The 16,210-nt window shown below is 39.1% G+C and overlaps 1 protein-coding gene across 14 annotated transcripts in view; it reads left to right on the top strand.

Moving 5' to 3' along the window:
• Positions 1–16,210, top strand: part of DST (dystonin) — a 494,203-nt gene that overhangs the window by 261,186 nt on the left and 216,807 nt on the right. The gene's annotated exons all lie outside the window — the stretch shown is intronic.

The raw sequence follows: 16,210 nt of genomic DNA, 5'->3' as shown, positions 1-16,210 counted from the left end.
ATGTATATAAAGCCTGACGTCTTCTAGGTTAAAGCTGAATGGGTAGTCATTATTTTATCTGAAGGGTTTGACATCTCATGTCCCTGTGGTTCAGATAAAGACTATTTATTTATTCTGTGGCACACAAAGAGTCCAAATCAAGAGTTTAGCTATTCCTCTTAGGACATTCTTCCTGTTACCTTGGAGGTGTTTGACTCTGTTTCTTAATTATCTTTGGTTGGAAACTTCCACAGAACTCTTTATCTTGCATTGGATTCTACATTTTTCACTGGAGAATTAGTTGCAAATGAGAGCTTCCAGCCGCTTCATTGGCATTTCATCCCGGAAATGACTGATTAACCAGCATTCCTTTTGTTTGTTCTTTTTCATAGCTTCCCTATGTGATCAGTTTTTGCTCTGAGTTGCATGTAGGGTTGGACTTAACTTTTGAGTTAACTTCTAAGTAGAATAGTGTACAATTTTTTGAGCTTATCTTAACCTGACTTGATCTCCCCTAGTCCTGTGACATTCATCATTCTCAGCCTACTTCCCTTTTGAGTCGTTGCAATGACATGCTGACCTAGAGTGGTCTTCCTGGTTCGGGGGGCTCTGTGGAGGCCACTCATCCAGCCCTTCCTGCTGCATATAAATGTTATCAACATGTTATATTTTTATTAGGATAAGTAGGTAAAAAAGGAGTATATTAGATTTGTATACTGCTTTGGAATTGGAATAATGGTTTCAGACACATCGCGTCATTTGATCATCCCAACAACTCTATGAAATAGGCAAAATAGACTATGCCTCATATACAGAATGAAAAAATGGAAACTCAGGTTAAATAAATCCTTAAGGCAACATGGTAAATAAGATTACCTGAGTTAAATTATGGCACGACATCCCACTTGTTTTACTTGTCAATGAAATTTAAGGGAGATTGCTAAAAAGTTAGAGCAGGAATTGATGTTAATAGTGTCATCTGTGAAGGATATGTTATAAACAGGTGGCAGAAGGTAGATTGTTTTGGGAGACAAGGAGTAATGAACTTAGTGTTTGTACCTTTTTCAAGGATCTTCTGTTTGTCGAAGACTCACCTTGTACCTTGTGACAAGGTTTCCTACCTTTGTCCTTGAGCTCTTTCCAGAAAACATTCTTTTTTCTTTAGTTTCACAAATCCCACCTCTTCCCAGTTTTGTTAAGTTGATATTGGCAAAGATAGTTGTTTTCATCATCTATAGACTGTGGGTTCTCTAAGCTGGCCATATACATGTAAGAGTCATCTGAAGATATTTCAAAACAGATAGATGCCTGGATGCCACCTACAGTTATTCTAATGTAATAGATAAGGGTGGGTGCTCTGTAGGTGATTCTAAGGGTCAGGACGTTGGATAGGGAGCTTTTTACTATTCTTATTCTGCAGCAGTACTTCTCAAAGCCTGGCCCCAGGGTCCCTGCAGGAGAATCCTCTAGATTGCTTATTGAAAAACACCTTGCTTGAGATTTAATTTAATCAGAATATCTTCTGTCATGAGGCAGTATTGTATATGTTTTAGGCACCTGCTCTTGTGTTTTTAAAAACACACCAGATTTAGAGAATCAGCATCACCTTAGCTTAGTATTTGCCATTTCATTTTCTTCTTAATGTAGGTTTTCTGATAAGCAATGTGGACTACGGGCCTGGCAGGCAGAAGATCGAAGTTCTTCTAGTCAGGCTTTGCCACCAGACAGCTGCATGACTTAGGCAGTCTTCTTTATTTCTCTAGGTCTCAAGTTTCATTTTCTATAAAAGGAGGATACTGTACTAGATCATGATTCTACTGCTAATAATAATGCTATTTGTTGACTCCTGCTATATTCCAAGCACTCCACAACTACATTTATCTTCAGAGCAAGTCTCTGAAGTGTTCTGTTATGAGCTCCATCTTTATAGATGAGGAAACTGAGTCTCAGGAAAGTTAAGTAGCTTACTCAACTCACTTAACAATGAGTGGTACAGCTTTGATCTAACCCAAATTGTCTGCCAGGTTGAACTGTTACCTGAGGCAATTTACCCTCCTTTTCCTACATACCTCTTTTCCAGTTTTAAATTTCTGTGAATTCATGTGCATAAGTGTATGCCTTTTTGTTTGTCCAGTGTTATTACTCCTCTCTCTTTCCCTCTCTTCCTTTATTTCTTTATGAAACATTTATTATGTATTGAACCCAAACTAGGCACTCAGAGATAAGTAAAACGTAGCTCTTTTCCTTGTGCATTATATCTCATTGTTTGTTCATAACAAATGACAGGGACCATGGCTGTAAAGTTAGTCACCTGAGAATTAGTCACCTGGGGTGATGATCAGGAATAAGTTTAACTTCTCAGCAAACCATGTGGTGACTCTATTAAGTAATGAAAATTGAACTGCATTTCTGTTCCTTTCCATCCTTTGGTGAATTGCTAATGAATAGTGCAGTGGCCTAAAGTAAAGAAGCCGAAGAGAGAAGGTTAAGAAATGAGTGTGGCTGTTGTACACAATATATTGTCAGTCTCTGAATAATGAAGAATTGAATATTTTTATTACCTTGGCTTTTGTATTTAAAAAACTTTGAAAAAAAATTAAGAGCTATCTCAGAATGTGAGAGGAATTACATTCAACCTACCTGAAATATATTTATTCATTATTTTTTTCTCTCACCAACTCTTTTATGAAGCTTAGACTATAAAATTTATGATTGGAATTCAAGGACCAGGATAAAATCTGAATGTGTTTAGCCTTGCTCCACAGATCTTGAAGACGAAGGTCATTCATTCTATAATTGACTAACTCATTTCTTGCTGAACCATTTTATCTCTTTATTTAAAAATGAACATTCATATTGATTTCTCTTGACTATTTCTAGTCATTTAGATTTCATAACCAGTTTGTGAAAATATAGTTTTAGAATAATTGTATAGAATTTGGGTCCCTATCATCATGATGCCTTTCTCTGCCTTTTAAGTTAAATGAAGGACATGCACAGTTTAAATCCTTGGCTTTACAAAAAAAAGGTAGCTTTTCCCCTCTGTTTATATAAGTAAATGATAATTTGTTCAAAGTAGTTATCAATTTAGAGCATTAGCACTTGGACTTTATCAGCTTTTTAATTACTTTGTTCTCCATTTCACCCTTCCCTTATATAGGCAGTTTGTACCAGTTAAAATTTTAAAAATGTTTGTGCTATCTTTACAGTTAAAAATATTTTGTGAAGCATTTTCACACTTTTTTTTTTTTTTTAACTTGGAAGCAGAGCTAAAAATGTGTTGATTACATTTGTTTCTGCCAAAATAGTTTAAACATTTTTAAAGAAATTGTCCTTGGAAACAAACATCTTGGCTTGGAAATATTTGCCTGTGTTGACAAATTCAATACGGAATTTGCTTTTGCTGACTATAGTGTCAAGTGATGTGAATAAAAGAGTTTTAGAAATATAATACCCTCTTACACGCCTCCATTCACTGTGGGGCAGGCACCGTTCTCAGCCGTGTGTGTACCTCTTAGTCTCTCACACTAAGAAGGTTCTATTATTATACTCATTTTACAAAAGAAGAAACTGAGGCCCAGAGAAGTCACAGGGCTAGAAAATAGTGGGAACAGGAACTGAATTCCAGTTGCTGCCATCCACAGCTTTGCACCAATCTTCCTACCGATGTTAAGGTTTTACTCTTGCAATAATGAAACTCATCAGGTAGGAGAAGAATCCTGAGCTTGACCTTTTTGACTTGCTGCTTTCATTCTTACTAATACCTACACTCTCTCGAATAGAATATAATCCTTATTTTTATCTTAGTAGAAACATATAAAGGGATTGAATTTTCATTTGTTAACGTTTTTGTATGTAAACCTCTAAATCAATAGGGATTTGTGTTCTGCACAGAAGAACATTTGGCTATCATTTCTACATCCACTGTGTGTCCCACAAGTCAGTTTCTGCTTCTGTAGAAGGAGGTGGTCCATGGATAGGTATAGCTCCCTCAGCAGTGTTACGGGGAGTCACTTAGCTTGGCAGAGTAGGGGAGGAGAACTTACAAGATGTTGAGTCAGAAGGCTTACATTCAATGCAGGTCTTATTATTCCCATCCTTAAAATTGGGGTGGTTTCTTGTTTTGAGGATTAAACGAGGTCACATATGTGAAAAAGACTTAGGAGACTGTAAAGTGCTTTATAACTTATATCCTTTTGTCTTCTCTTTCTGGAGAAAAGAGGAAATACTTTGTGATCATCCTTTAAGTAGAAAGAATTCTGTAAGTTTTCAAAACTTTTAACGGGACACTTCTTTCTCTCCTTTAGACACAGAGCATTCTGTATAACCAGAGCAGGCTGCCACCTTCCCTCCCGCTGTGATCCCACCTTCATTCATCCTCTCATTTCTTTAGCAAATATTTACTAAGTATCTATTATGTGTCATACAGTGTGCTGACTGTATTCTTCAAATTCCATAGTTAGCTTAAAACTTTGTTAGCCTTCTTAGATAAGGTAGCATGAAACTAAAACAAAAATAAAAAACAAAACAACAACAATGAAAACCCTGTCAATTTGTTGGAATAGAAATACCTTGGAAGGAACCATTTAAAAAAATATTTAAGATTCAGTGGGTACATGTGCAGGTTTGCTACATGGGTATATTGCATGATCCTGAGGTTAGAGCTTCCAATGATCCTGTCATGTAATACTTGATAGGTAGTTTTTCAACCCTTCTCCCACTCTTATGATCCCCACTTTTGGAATACCCAGTGTTTATTGTTCCGTCTCTGTATCTGTGTGTACTCAATGTTTAGCTGTCACTGATAAGTCAGAAAATGTGGTTTTTGGTATTCTGTTCCTGTGTTAATTCACTTAGTGTAATGGCTTCCAGCTGCATCCGTGTTTTTGCAAAGGACATGATTTTGCTTTTTCATTTTATGGCTGTGTAGTATTCTATGTATGGCTGTATGTAGCACATTTTCTTTATCCAGTCCATTGTTGACAGACACCTAGGTTGATTCCCATGTCTTTGCTATTGTGACTAGTGCTGTGATAAACATACGAGTGCAGATGTCTTTTTAGAAGAATGATTTATTTTCATTTGGTTATATACCCAGTAATGGGACTACTGGGTTGAATGATAGTTCTGCTTTTAGTCCTTTGAGAAATCTCCAAACTGCATTCCACAGGGGCTGAACTATTTGCGTTTCCACTAACAGTGTATAAGCATCCCTTTTTCTCTGCAACCGCACCAACGTGTGTTACTTTTTTGAACTTTTTTTAATTTTGATTTTTATTTTTTTTGAGACAGAGTCTCTCACTCTGTTGCCCAGGCTAGAATTCAGTGGCGTGATCTCTGCTCTTCAAGTGATTCTCCTGCCTCAGCCTCCCGAGTAGCTGGGATTACAGACATCCACCACCACGCCTGGCTAATTTTTGTGTTTTTAGTAGAGACGAGGTTTCACCATGTTGGCCAGGCTGTTCTCCAGCCCCTGACCTCAGGTGATCCACCTGCCTTGCCCTCCCTAAGTGCTGGGATTACAGGCATAAGCCACCCAGCCTTGACTTTTTAATAATGACCATTCTGACTGGTGTGAGATGGTATCTCATTGTGGTTCTGATTTACATCTCTTTAATGATCAGTGATATTGAGCATTTTTTCATATGTTTGTTGGCCGCTTGTATGACTTCTTTTGAGAAGTATCAACATCACTAAAAAGCGGGCAATGGACATGAACAGAAGTGTCATGTTTTTTCCTTGTTGATTTGTTTAAGGTCCTTATAGATTCTGGGTATTAGTTCTTTTTCAGATGCATAGTCTGCAAATATTTATTCCATGTTAAAAGTAGGTTGTCTGTTTACTCTGTTGATAGTTTCTTTGGCTGTGCAGAAGCTCTTTAGTTTACTTAGGTCTGGAACCAATTTTTGAAGCTCATTTTGGTTATTTACACTTCACTAGTACAGATACATTTCAAAAGCGTTATTGAGAGTAACTGATATGAGAGAGGAAGAGAACATAATGCCAGAGGCAAATCTGCTCTTCTGTGTGGGGTGGGGGGGTGGGGGGGGCTGTTGGTTAAGGAGGTACAACTGGTCTCGTGAGGAAAATTTTTATGGACCCTGACATCCAGTTCATGTGAGAGATCCAGGACGGTATCTTCCTCTGAAAATGTGTAGTGTTCTGTGTATCAGCTCCTTTGCCAGTATAGAAGCCGAGAAGCTCCAGTGAAAAGGGTCTGCCTTTAGGAGTGAGGCAAAGCCAAGGGATTCCCTTTCATGACCTATCTATGTGCAGCCATTTTCCTGGCAGTAGGTGCACTGAGAGGAAGCTGGATTACTGTGGCTACCGAAACAGAAGAAAAATTAGTCTGACTTGTAAGGATAGATTTCTTTTCTAAACATGAAGGAGAAATGCCATTCTCTTGTAAATTCTGTACCAGAATGTAGGAGACCTGGGCTCATACCCTAGGTCTCCTGCTAGCATGCTGTGAGACCCTACGCAAATGACATCACCTCTTTTAGTCTAAGCTTGTTCAGTAGTGAGAGGAGGGCATCGCCAAATATCTCTGCTTTCCTTCAGTTTGAATCCCCATGATTTCTTAATCTTCATTATATAACTTTCTTTAAGTTAAATATCTCTGTTTTCTTAACTTCAGAGATGTTGCTTTTTCTACTATTGACATAAACTATTTAGATTATTTGATAACACTTTAAAATAAATTATACAGTTATTTAAAAATGTTTAAAAATAAAAATTGCATTATTTTCTTTGTATGGAATAATAAAATACATACTTTTTAAAAAAGTGAATAAGCTTTCGGGGAATATCTAAGTCAACTTTGGAGTTGGCAGTTCCTGTGTACTCAGTGCATGCCATAACCATGACAGCATCTGTAAAAATAGGGTGCTTCTGTTGCCCAGTTGTCTGGTGGCATTGACTTTGCTCATAGGACTTTCACGTTTACAGATTCAGCTGACTAACATGGGTGAGGCTGTTGCAATTCATTTAGCAGTAAGTGGGTCATTTAGTAATAAGCTGTGAATGAAATCAGTGTGCTATAAGATGAGATAGGTTGGCTTGTTTTCTTTTATTGAAAAGACATTTTGAAGCTATATACGATGTAAAGTTCATGAAATTTTTTTAGATAAGTGATTCAGATGAAGCTTAGCTTTCTTGCTTGACACTAGGTTCTCATTGAGTGGTCTCGAGGCTTGTGTTCCCCATTGGACACTTTTGTGCATTGGTAAGGGCATTCTGTTATTATCGGAAAGTGAGGTTAATTGGAAACCTTTTGATTTTCTGAAATGACAAAGTTTACATGGCAGGGTTAAAACTCATTCATACAAAATGAAAGCAGGAAACGTGTGTTTCTGATTTTTCATACTTTTTCTGTCTTTAATACTTCCTTTGTTCCTGCTCTCTTGAGTCTCCTGCTCTCCATTTATTCAGTAGAGAGTTATTGAGCACCTGAAATGTGCCATGTCACGTTGAGTATGGGGAGAATGTTCCAAGGGTAGAAGTAGCTTGAACAAACTACCGTAGGAGAGAGGAAACATATGGTTCATATAACTTGATATTAATATGATTTGATCATAGAAGAGAAGAGGAGAATTGCTTGAATGTGGATTACCGCACTGGCACAGTAAAGAACACACCATTTTGGGAATGAGAGTACAATAATATTTGGTACAGCGAGACTAGTTAGGAGGCTGTTACTAATCCAGACACGGAGGCTTAGTTCCAGAAGAAGGTAGAAGCCCAATATTATTCGAGGTGTATCACGAATGTGTTTCAAAACATGTTGTTGGTATTGACATTCCAGACTAGTGGTAACAATCTAGACTAGAGATAATAGTTGCCTTGACTCAAGTTGATAGTGGGAAGAGAGAAAATGGGGATATAAGACCCCCTTCTTCCTACAGAAATCAATCTTAGAACAGTTAATATATCCATATTATTAGGTGTGTGAATAAATTGCCATTAAAAGTAATGGCAAGAACTGCAAATACTTTTGTACTAACTTAATATCTTCCTTAGGGGCATGAGAAACTAACAGTTGAGTGTTTTGTAGAATGAGCCAACAAACATAAGGCAGATTCAGAAGAGTTGGGTTAACTCATCCTTTTATCATTTGAGAGTTCCAGCACTGGTTGCTTTGGTTCCCAGACTGCAGAGCAACATATTCTGCTTGTTCTCTCATATTTATTATGTCCTTTTCAGCTGTTTTTTGAGACTGTGGCTCACATTGCCTGACCATGCTCCATGAGGCACTTGGTCAGACTTGCACAGTGAAACAAAACTTACGTTGTTTTACATCCCTGACTGACCATGAGCAGGCATATGTCTGGTGACAGCACTGTTGGAACTATGTGAAATGGAGTCAAGCTTTCTTCTTTGGTTTGAACTTTGCCTGTCCAAATTCCCTCCTTGCAGATTCTCAACCGCAATCCTCTGCACCTTCTTTTAGTTCCAGTTATTGGTGTTTCAGTCATTGACTGTTGTCTCAGCTCTCTCCAGAAGGAGAAGGGAAAACATGGGGTAAAGTATCAGTGTTGTGTGTAAGAGTAGAGGTAATGACGGAAAAAGAAAAGCAGATGTAAGAAGGAGTGTGAGGGTTTTTTGGTTGTTGGTAGTGATGTTTTTTAGGCTGAGCTTAGTTTTCAATATTTTTATTTCAGTTTTTGAGCTTACTTATGTGAAGTGAAAAGGTAAAATAGGCCAGGTACGGTGCCTCATGCCTGTAATCCCAGCATTCTGGGAGGGCGAGGTGGGAGGATTGCTTGAGCCTGGGGGATCAACACTGCAGTGAGCCATGATGGTGCCATTGCACTCCAGTCTGGGTGGCACAGCAAGACTCTGTCTCAAAAACAAACATACGAAGAAGTAAAATAAAAGTGACGACTTTTTGATTGCCAAGGTCCAGAATGAGTTCACTTGGATTTATGACATAAGATGTTTTATGTAGGCATGTTGACCTCCCCGTTACACTCTCTTTGAACTTGTAGGACAAACACTAGGTTTTGGTTATTTTTACACAGTGCCAAAATAGGTTTTTTGAAAAATGTTGTCAGACGTGTGTTTTGTATTTTGTAAATAATAAGCAAACAAAACCCATTTGGCTTAGTGACATTTTCATAGGTGGATTGGTTGGGGGCTGCATGTCCACTGTAGGTAATAAAGCCTCTTCTCCCCAGTGGGACCTTGAAATATATGATAAAGCAGAAGTGACCAAGAGAATCCTGGTCTCCTTAATGAATTAATGCAGATTCTCAAGGTGTCCAACTCAATCATAAAGTCATTTGTCCATTGGATATTTACTGAGTATCTGTAATGTGCCAAGCACTGCCCTAGCTAGGCATTATAACACTAAGGCAAATAAGACATTATCTTTCAGGATATACTGCTCACATATTAGAGGGCTAGAAGATCTAACAAGAGACAATAATGACACACAAGAGGTACTGCTATTATACCAGTATGAGTGGAGTACTTTCAAAAGCACAGAAGATGGTCAGGTCCCTTACACAGACCCCTGAGGCAGAATCAGCTGGGGCTTCCTCAAGGAGAAGGATGAGTGGAGGAGTAGCACGGGATGGGAATTGGTGAGGGCTTTCTCTGGGTAGAGAGTGGTACATATGAATGCATAGTATCTTGTGGAAATGCATTCTTATTGAGGAAGTAGAAGTAGTTCACTGTGGCTGGAGCACAAGGAGTGTTTGGGGTGGGTGTCAGAGGGCAGGGAGGAGAGATGAGGCTGCAGAGGACTGTGTTACCAATTGGATGTGGGCACAGAGGTTGAAAACGCATCAAGGATGACTCCAGCAGCTTCTTTTATTTGGGGGCAACTGGGTAAATGGTGGGGCCATTCTCTGAGCTAGGAATGCAGGAGGAAATACAGGAAGGAAAATGAGAAATTAAGTTCTCAATACATTGAGTTTGAAGGGGCTGTGAGATATAGCACAGTGGTTAAGAGTATCAGCTTTGTAGCCAGACAGATTCAAGTTCAAATTTGACTTCTACCTATTAGTAATTTGGGTGAACTTGAGCAGGTCATATTATTACTTTATGTCTCTTTGTCATTTGTAAAATGATATTGTATATTGTAAAGATTATAAGGTAATTTTTATGAAGAGCTTAAGCACAGTGTCTGGCTCATTTAAGTGGTCAATACATGGTTAGTTTTACTATTGCAATAGAAGTGTATGATAGGGAGATGGGTTTAGGGATAAGGTTTGGGATGGGATATAGGGATGTGGGAGTCAACCCTGTCAAGGTGGCAGTTAAAGCCATTGTGGTAGAGATGATCCAGGGAGAGTGAGGAGAGTGGAGGAAAGAGGCCTGAGGCCTATGCCCTGGGGAATAATGTTAAAGGTTGGGTAACAGAGGAGCCTCTAATGAAGACTGAGAAGGAATGGCTAGAGAGGCCGGAGGAAAGCCTGGAAGGGGTGATGTTGTGGAAGCCAAAGAAGAAAGATTGCCAGTGACAGATGCCTCAGTGAGATCAGGATTAGAAAATGGAAGGATGGGAAAACAACCCTTAAGCTCTTCTCCATGATGTTTCTGTCATTAGACTGTAAGCTCCATGAGGATGGTTGTATAACCAATGCCTGTTAATGGTACAAGTGGACATTTATGAGTGTTTGCTGAATGAGTGAGACTGTGAAGGAAGAGGCGATAGATGATCTCTCACAATATCTTTCAACTCATCAGCATCCCTCTACCCATCACTTCTATTATGTTAACAATCTAATTTTCTTCTTTATTGGAAAAATAGAGTTATGAACAAGAACTCCCTCACTTTGTCTGGTCACCTTTACTTAGTTTTAGTGGAATGGTAAGAAAGAGGCCAAATCAAAACAGGTAGAGGTGTGAGGATAATAGAGACAAGAAAATACAGAATACTTTTTTAGGTAGCTTTCCTAAGAAGAGAATGGGAGAGAGATGGTGTTAAGTAAAGAGGGAATTGAGTTCATGAAGATTATTTTTATTTATTTTAGGATGGAAGAGATTTGGATATTTTAAATACTGAGAGACCCACGTGAGAGGGAATTATTGGTAGAATGAGATCGCTAGGAAGTTGGAGGTGAAAGGATTTAAACTCCAAGAGAAAAGGAGGTCATATGGGAGCAAAGTTTGTGGGCAGCAGGACAGAAGGGGGTTCTTACTTATGTAGCTATTTTCTCAATAAAGGAGGAGATGAAATTTGTTTGCTAAACATAAAAACATAAAAGTAGATGTGGTAGGGTAGGTAGTTTTAGACAAGTAGTGAAGAATTTTTATTTTTGGAGATGGAGTTTTACTTTCACCAGGCTGGAGTGTAGTGGCATAGTCATGGCTCACTGCAACCTTGACCTCCTGGGCCCAGGTGATCCTCCCACCTCAGGGGCCCGAGGAAGCTTGGACCGCAGGCACGTGGCACTGTACCCAGCTAATTTTTTTTTTTTTTTTTTTAATGAGACATAGTCTTCCTATGTTGCCCAGGCTGGTCTTGAACTCCTGGGCTCAAGTGATCCTCTTGCCTTGGCCTCCCAAAGTGTTGGGATTACAGGTGTGAGCCACCACACCCAGCCAAATAGTAAATAACTAAAAGCAATATTGTGAGGGGTGAAAGAGCTGGCCAGTTAGGACACCAAGAAGAATTGCCACATTTCTTTGAGTACCTAGCTGAGGTTGCAGACCTGGAATTTGTGGTGGCAGGAGTCCACATGGTGGTATGCTTTTCTCTGGTAGACGTTTATAGCTTAGGGTGAAAGCAGAGAAGATGTGCAGCTGGATTGATCAGGATTAAGGTTTGGTGGTGGAGTGGTTGCAGAGTAAGGACAAAGATGTGACGGACTTACGGATATTAGCAAGGAAGTGGTGGAAATGATAAATAATATAGTACAAGACAAACAGAGAAGGATGTAAAGATAGAAGGGGCATCTGTACAGGAAGAAAAATAATTTTCTTCAACCCTCGTAAGTTAGCTGGAATGGATGCCTACAACAAAAGACAGATTGATAAGAGAAAGACAGTTTATTAACATGTATGTTTCATACATACATGGGAGAGCCCAGGGAATGAGCAGTTCTCAGAGGCAGCTTTGAATTCCATTTTATATAGTGTCTTCAACAAAGGGCAGTACATTTTTAGAGAAATGACAAGAGAAAAGAAAAAAACTTTGAGTCTCTGGCAGCAGCAATTTGTGGGAAGGGAAAGAAATGGCAGACAAAGGCCCGTTAGTAAAGCTTGTTCATGTAGATAATTTTGGTCCCATCTCCAGGCCCATAACAGTCTAAAGTTATCTTTATTGGTTAATGTTTTTCTCTCTGGTAGAGGGGGACAGGATACCTTTTGTCTTTGTAAATCTGTGTCCTGCTTTTAGGCAAATGGAGAGTAGAGAGCTTTCCTGCATCTGCTGCTACTTAATTGCCTTTAGCTCAACAAGCTTTTATTTTGACATGGCATCTTCTGGTCTCCCACAGCCCACCCTGTCCCCCAAGTATATATGAAATATACGTATTATAATAATAAACTACTCTTCGTTTTTCTCTAGTTAATCTATCTTTTGTTACAGGGATCTGTTCCAAATAAGAATTTATGAGAGTTGAAGAAAAAATTATGTTTCTTCCTCTACCGTTCATAGATAGGAAGAAAATTGGGCATGTCAAGGAATGTGAGATGTTGATGAAGCCAGATAATTGGTTTAGCTAGAATTAGCAAAGGAAAGTGCTGGAAGAATAGGAAACTACTTTTAGAAGTTAAATACCTGAGGTAGACTAGTTCTGGTTCAAGATGATGAGATCCAGGATGTAGGTGTATGACTGGCTGAAATGAAGAAACAAAGCACTGATGGTGGGTGCTACGTGGAGATGGCATTTGGGTGTCCAGGCACACAGCCAGGTGCCACATCTTTGAGGGATGCGAGCATCGTGTTTAAGGAGAGGAAGGAGGAGAGCCAGAGAGCAAGACTGGCCTACAATGTAAAAATGATTTTTTTTTGTACTTACAGGTAATGATTTGAAAACCACTGGTTTTGCATCAGTGGAGGAGTTAGAATTCACCTGCCCCGCCTGTGGGCCTAGTGGAGTCTGGGACTTGGCTGAATTTTAGTTATTGCCATGGGGGATACTTGGGGTTCAGTAAAAAGATAAAAGCAGTTTAAGGTATTGAAGACATGAGACTTTGTTTACCATGGGGTAGATATTTTTGGAAGTTTGGGAATGGTAGCAAGCTGGGTCAGGAGAGATGAAGCCCAGCTCAAATATGGGCAGGAGAGGCTCAGTGACGGGAAGAACTTGAATTTGGGCAGTAGCCAGCAATGACCAGGATGTGAGGCATGAAGGCTTCAAGTTTCTGAAAGGAACTCTGGTATAAAGTATTTTGTTTGTTTTGGTGCTACCTGACAGATTGGTGAAAAGCTTTAGGAAGCAATACTACTGCAGATAATAAAATTATGGTGGGGCTAGGTGCTGTGGTTCATGCCTATAATCCCAGCACTTTGGGAGGCCAATGTGGGAGGATCACTTGAAGCCAGCAGTTCGTGGACAACAAAAAGAGACCCCTGTCTCACAGAAAATTTAAAAGAATTAGCCAGACATAGTGGCACATGGTGGTGGTCCTAGCTGTTTGGGAGGCTGAGGTGGGAGGATCAGTTGAGCCCAGGAGTTTGAGGCTGCAGTGAGCTATGATCTTGCCACTGCACTTCAGCCTAGCAACAGAGTGAGACCCCATCTCAGATAGATGGATGGATAGATGGATGGATGGTAGATAAGTAGTGGTAGGAGAAAAGGGATAGATAGATAAGTAGTGGTGGGAGAAGCTAACATTTGTAGAATTTTCTATGTGGCGGCGCTGTGATAAGCACTTGATATGACTGTTTTTATTTAATCTTTAGAACCACCAAAGGAGGATGTTATTATATTTAAGTTTTTTTAAATTGACAAATACAAATTGCATATATTTATCATGTACAACATCTTATGAAATTCAAGTAATTAACATATACATTACTTCAGTACTTACATTTTTGAGGTGAAAACACTTAAAATCTACTCTTTTAGAAATTTTAAAGAATGCAGTACATCATTACTGACTATAGTCACTATGTTGTGTAAGAGAAATTTATTCCTCTTAACTGAAATTTTGCATCCTTTGACCGATATCGCCCCAATCACTTCCACCCCAACCACCCCGCAGCCTCTGGTAACCACCGTTCTACTCTCCCCACTTCTATGAGTTCAACTTTTTTAGATTCTACATATAAGTGAGATCATTCAATATTTGTCTTTATGTGCCTGATTTATTTTGCTTAACATTCCCTCCAGTTTCATCCATGTTGTTGTTAATAACTACATTTCCTCCTTTTTTTTTTTAAGGCTGATCAGTACTGTATTGTTTGTATATATCACATTTTTAAAATTCATTCTTCAGTTGATGGACACCTAGATTGATTCCTTATCTTGGCCATTGTGAATAATGCTGCATTATACATGGGAGTGTGTATCTTTGACATACAGATTTCCCTTGGATATATATCCAAGTAATAATCCCAGTAATGGGATTGCTGGATTATATGGTAGTTCTATTTTTAATTTTTTGGGCACCTCTATACTGTTTTCCATAATGGTTTTACTAACTTACATTCCCACCAACAGTGCAAAAGTTCCCTATTCTCCACATTCTTAACAAAACTTGCTATCAGCTGGGTGCAGTGGCTCACGCCTGTAATCCCAGCACTTTGGGCAGCTGAGGCAGGTAGATCACCTGAGGTCAGGAGTTCAAGACCAGCCTGGCCAATATGGCAAAACCCCGTCTTTACTAAAAATACAAAAAATTACCCAGGTGTTGTGGTGGGCACCTGTAGTGCCAGTTACTCGGGAGGCTAAGGCAGGAGAATTGCTTGAACCCAGGAGGTGGAGATTGCAGTGAGCTGAGATTGCCCCACTGCACTCCAGCCTGGGCGACAGAGCGAGACTCTGTCTCAAACAAACAAACAAAAACCACTTGTTATCTTTCCTTTTTTTTGAGACTAGCCATTCTAACAGGTGTGAGGTGATACCTCATTGTGGTTTTAATTTGCATTTCTTCACTGCTTAGTGATATTGATCATTTTTTCATATACCTGTTGGCCATTTGTATGCCTTGTTTTGAGAAATGTCTATTATGATATCCTTTCTTTATTTTAAATTGAATTATTTGTTTATTTATTTATTTATTGAGATGGAGCATTGCTCTCTCACCAGGCTGGAGTGCAGTGGTGCAATCTCAGCTCACTGCAACCTCCGCCTCCTGGGTTCAAGTGATTCCCCTACCTCAGCCTCCCGAGTAGCTGGGGTTACAGGCACGTGCCACCATGCCTAGCTAATGTTTTGTATTTTAGTAGAGATGGGGTTTCACCATGTTGGCCAGAATGGTCTCGATCTCCTGACCTCATGATCTGCCTGCCTTGGCCTACCAAAGTGCTAGGATTACAGGCGTGAGCCACCACATCCGGCCAAGTTTTTTGTTTTCTTATTACCGAGTTGTTTTAGTTCCTTATATATTTTGGATATTAACTCGTTATAAGATGAATGGTTTGCACATATTTTCTCCCATTCTGCAATATGTCTCTTTGTTTATTGTTTCTTTGGCTGTGCAGAAGCTTTTTCATTTGCTGTAATCTCATTTTTCTGTCTTTGCTTTTCTTACTTGTGCTTTTGGAGTCATATCCAAAAAATCATTGCCCAGTCCAAAGTCAAGAAACTTTTCCTTACATTTTCTTTAGTAGCTTTATAATATTAGGTCTTACGTGTAAGTCTCTAATCCAGTTTGAGTTGATTTTTGTATATGGTGTGAGATAAGGGTCTAATATCATTCTTCTTTATGTGGATATCCAGTTTTTCAGACATCATTTATTGAAGAGACTGTTCTTTCTCCATTGTGTGTTATTGGCATCTTTGTCAAATATCAATTGACCATAAATGCATGGTTTATTTCTGGGCTCTCTATTGTTCCACTGGTCTGTCTGTTTTCGTGTCAGTACCATGCTCTTTTTCTTACTATAGATTTGTAGTATATTTTGAAGTCAGGTAGAGTGTGACGCTTCCAGGTTTGTTCATTTTGCTCAAGATTGCTTTGACTATTTGGGGTCTTTTGTGGTTCCATTCAAATTGAAGGATTGTTTCTTCTATTTCTGTGCAAAGTGTCATGAGAATTTTGATAGGGATTGCATTGAATCTGTAGATTGCTTTGGCTAGTATGGACATTTTAACAGTGTTAATTCTTCAAA

Source organism: Pan paniscus, chromosome 5 (assembly GCF_029289425.2).
Source record: "Pan paniscus chromosome 5, NHGRI_mPanPan1-v2.0_pri, whole genome shotgun sequence".
Lineage (NCBI taxonomy): Eukaryota > Metazoa > Chordata > Mammalia > Primates > Hominidae > Pan > Pan paniscus.
This window is presented reverse-complemented; position numbering and strand designations above follow the sequence as displayed.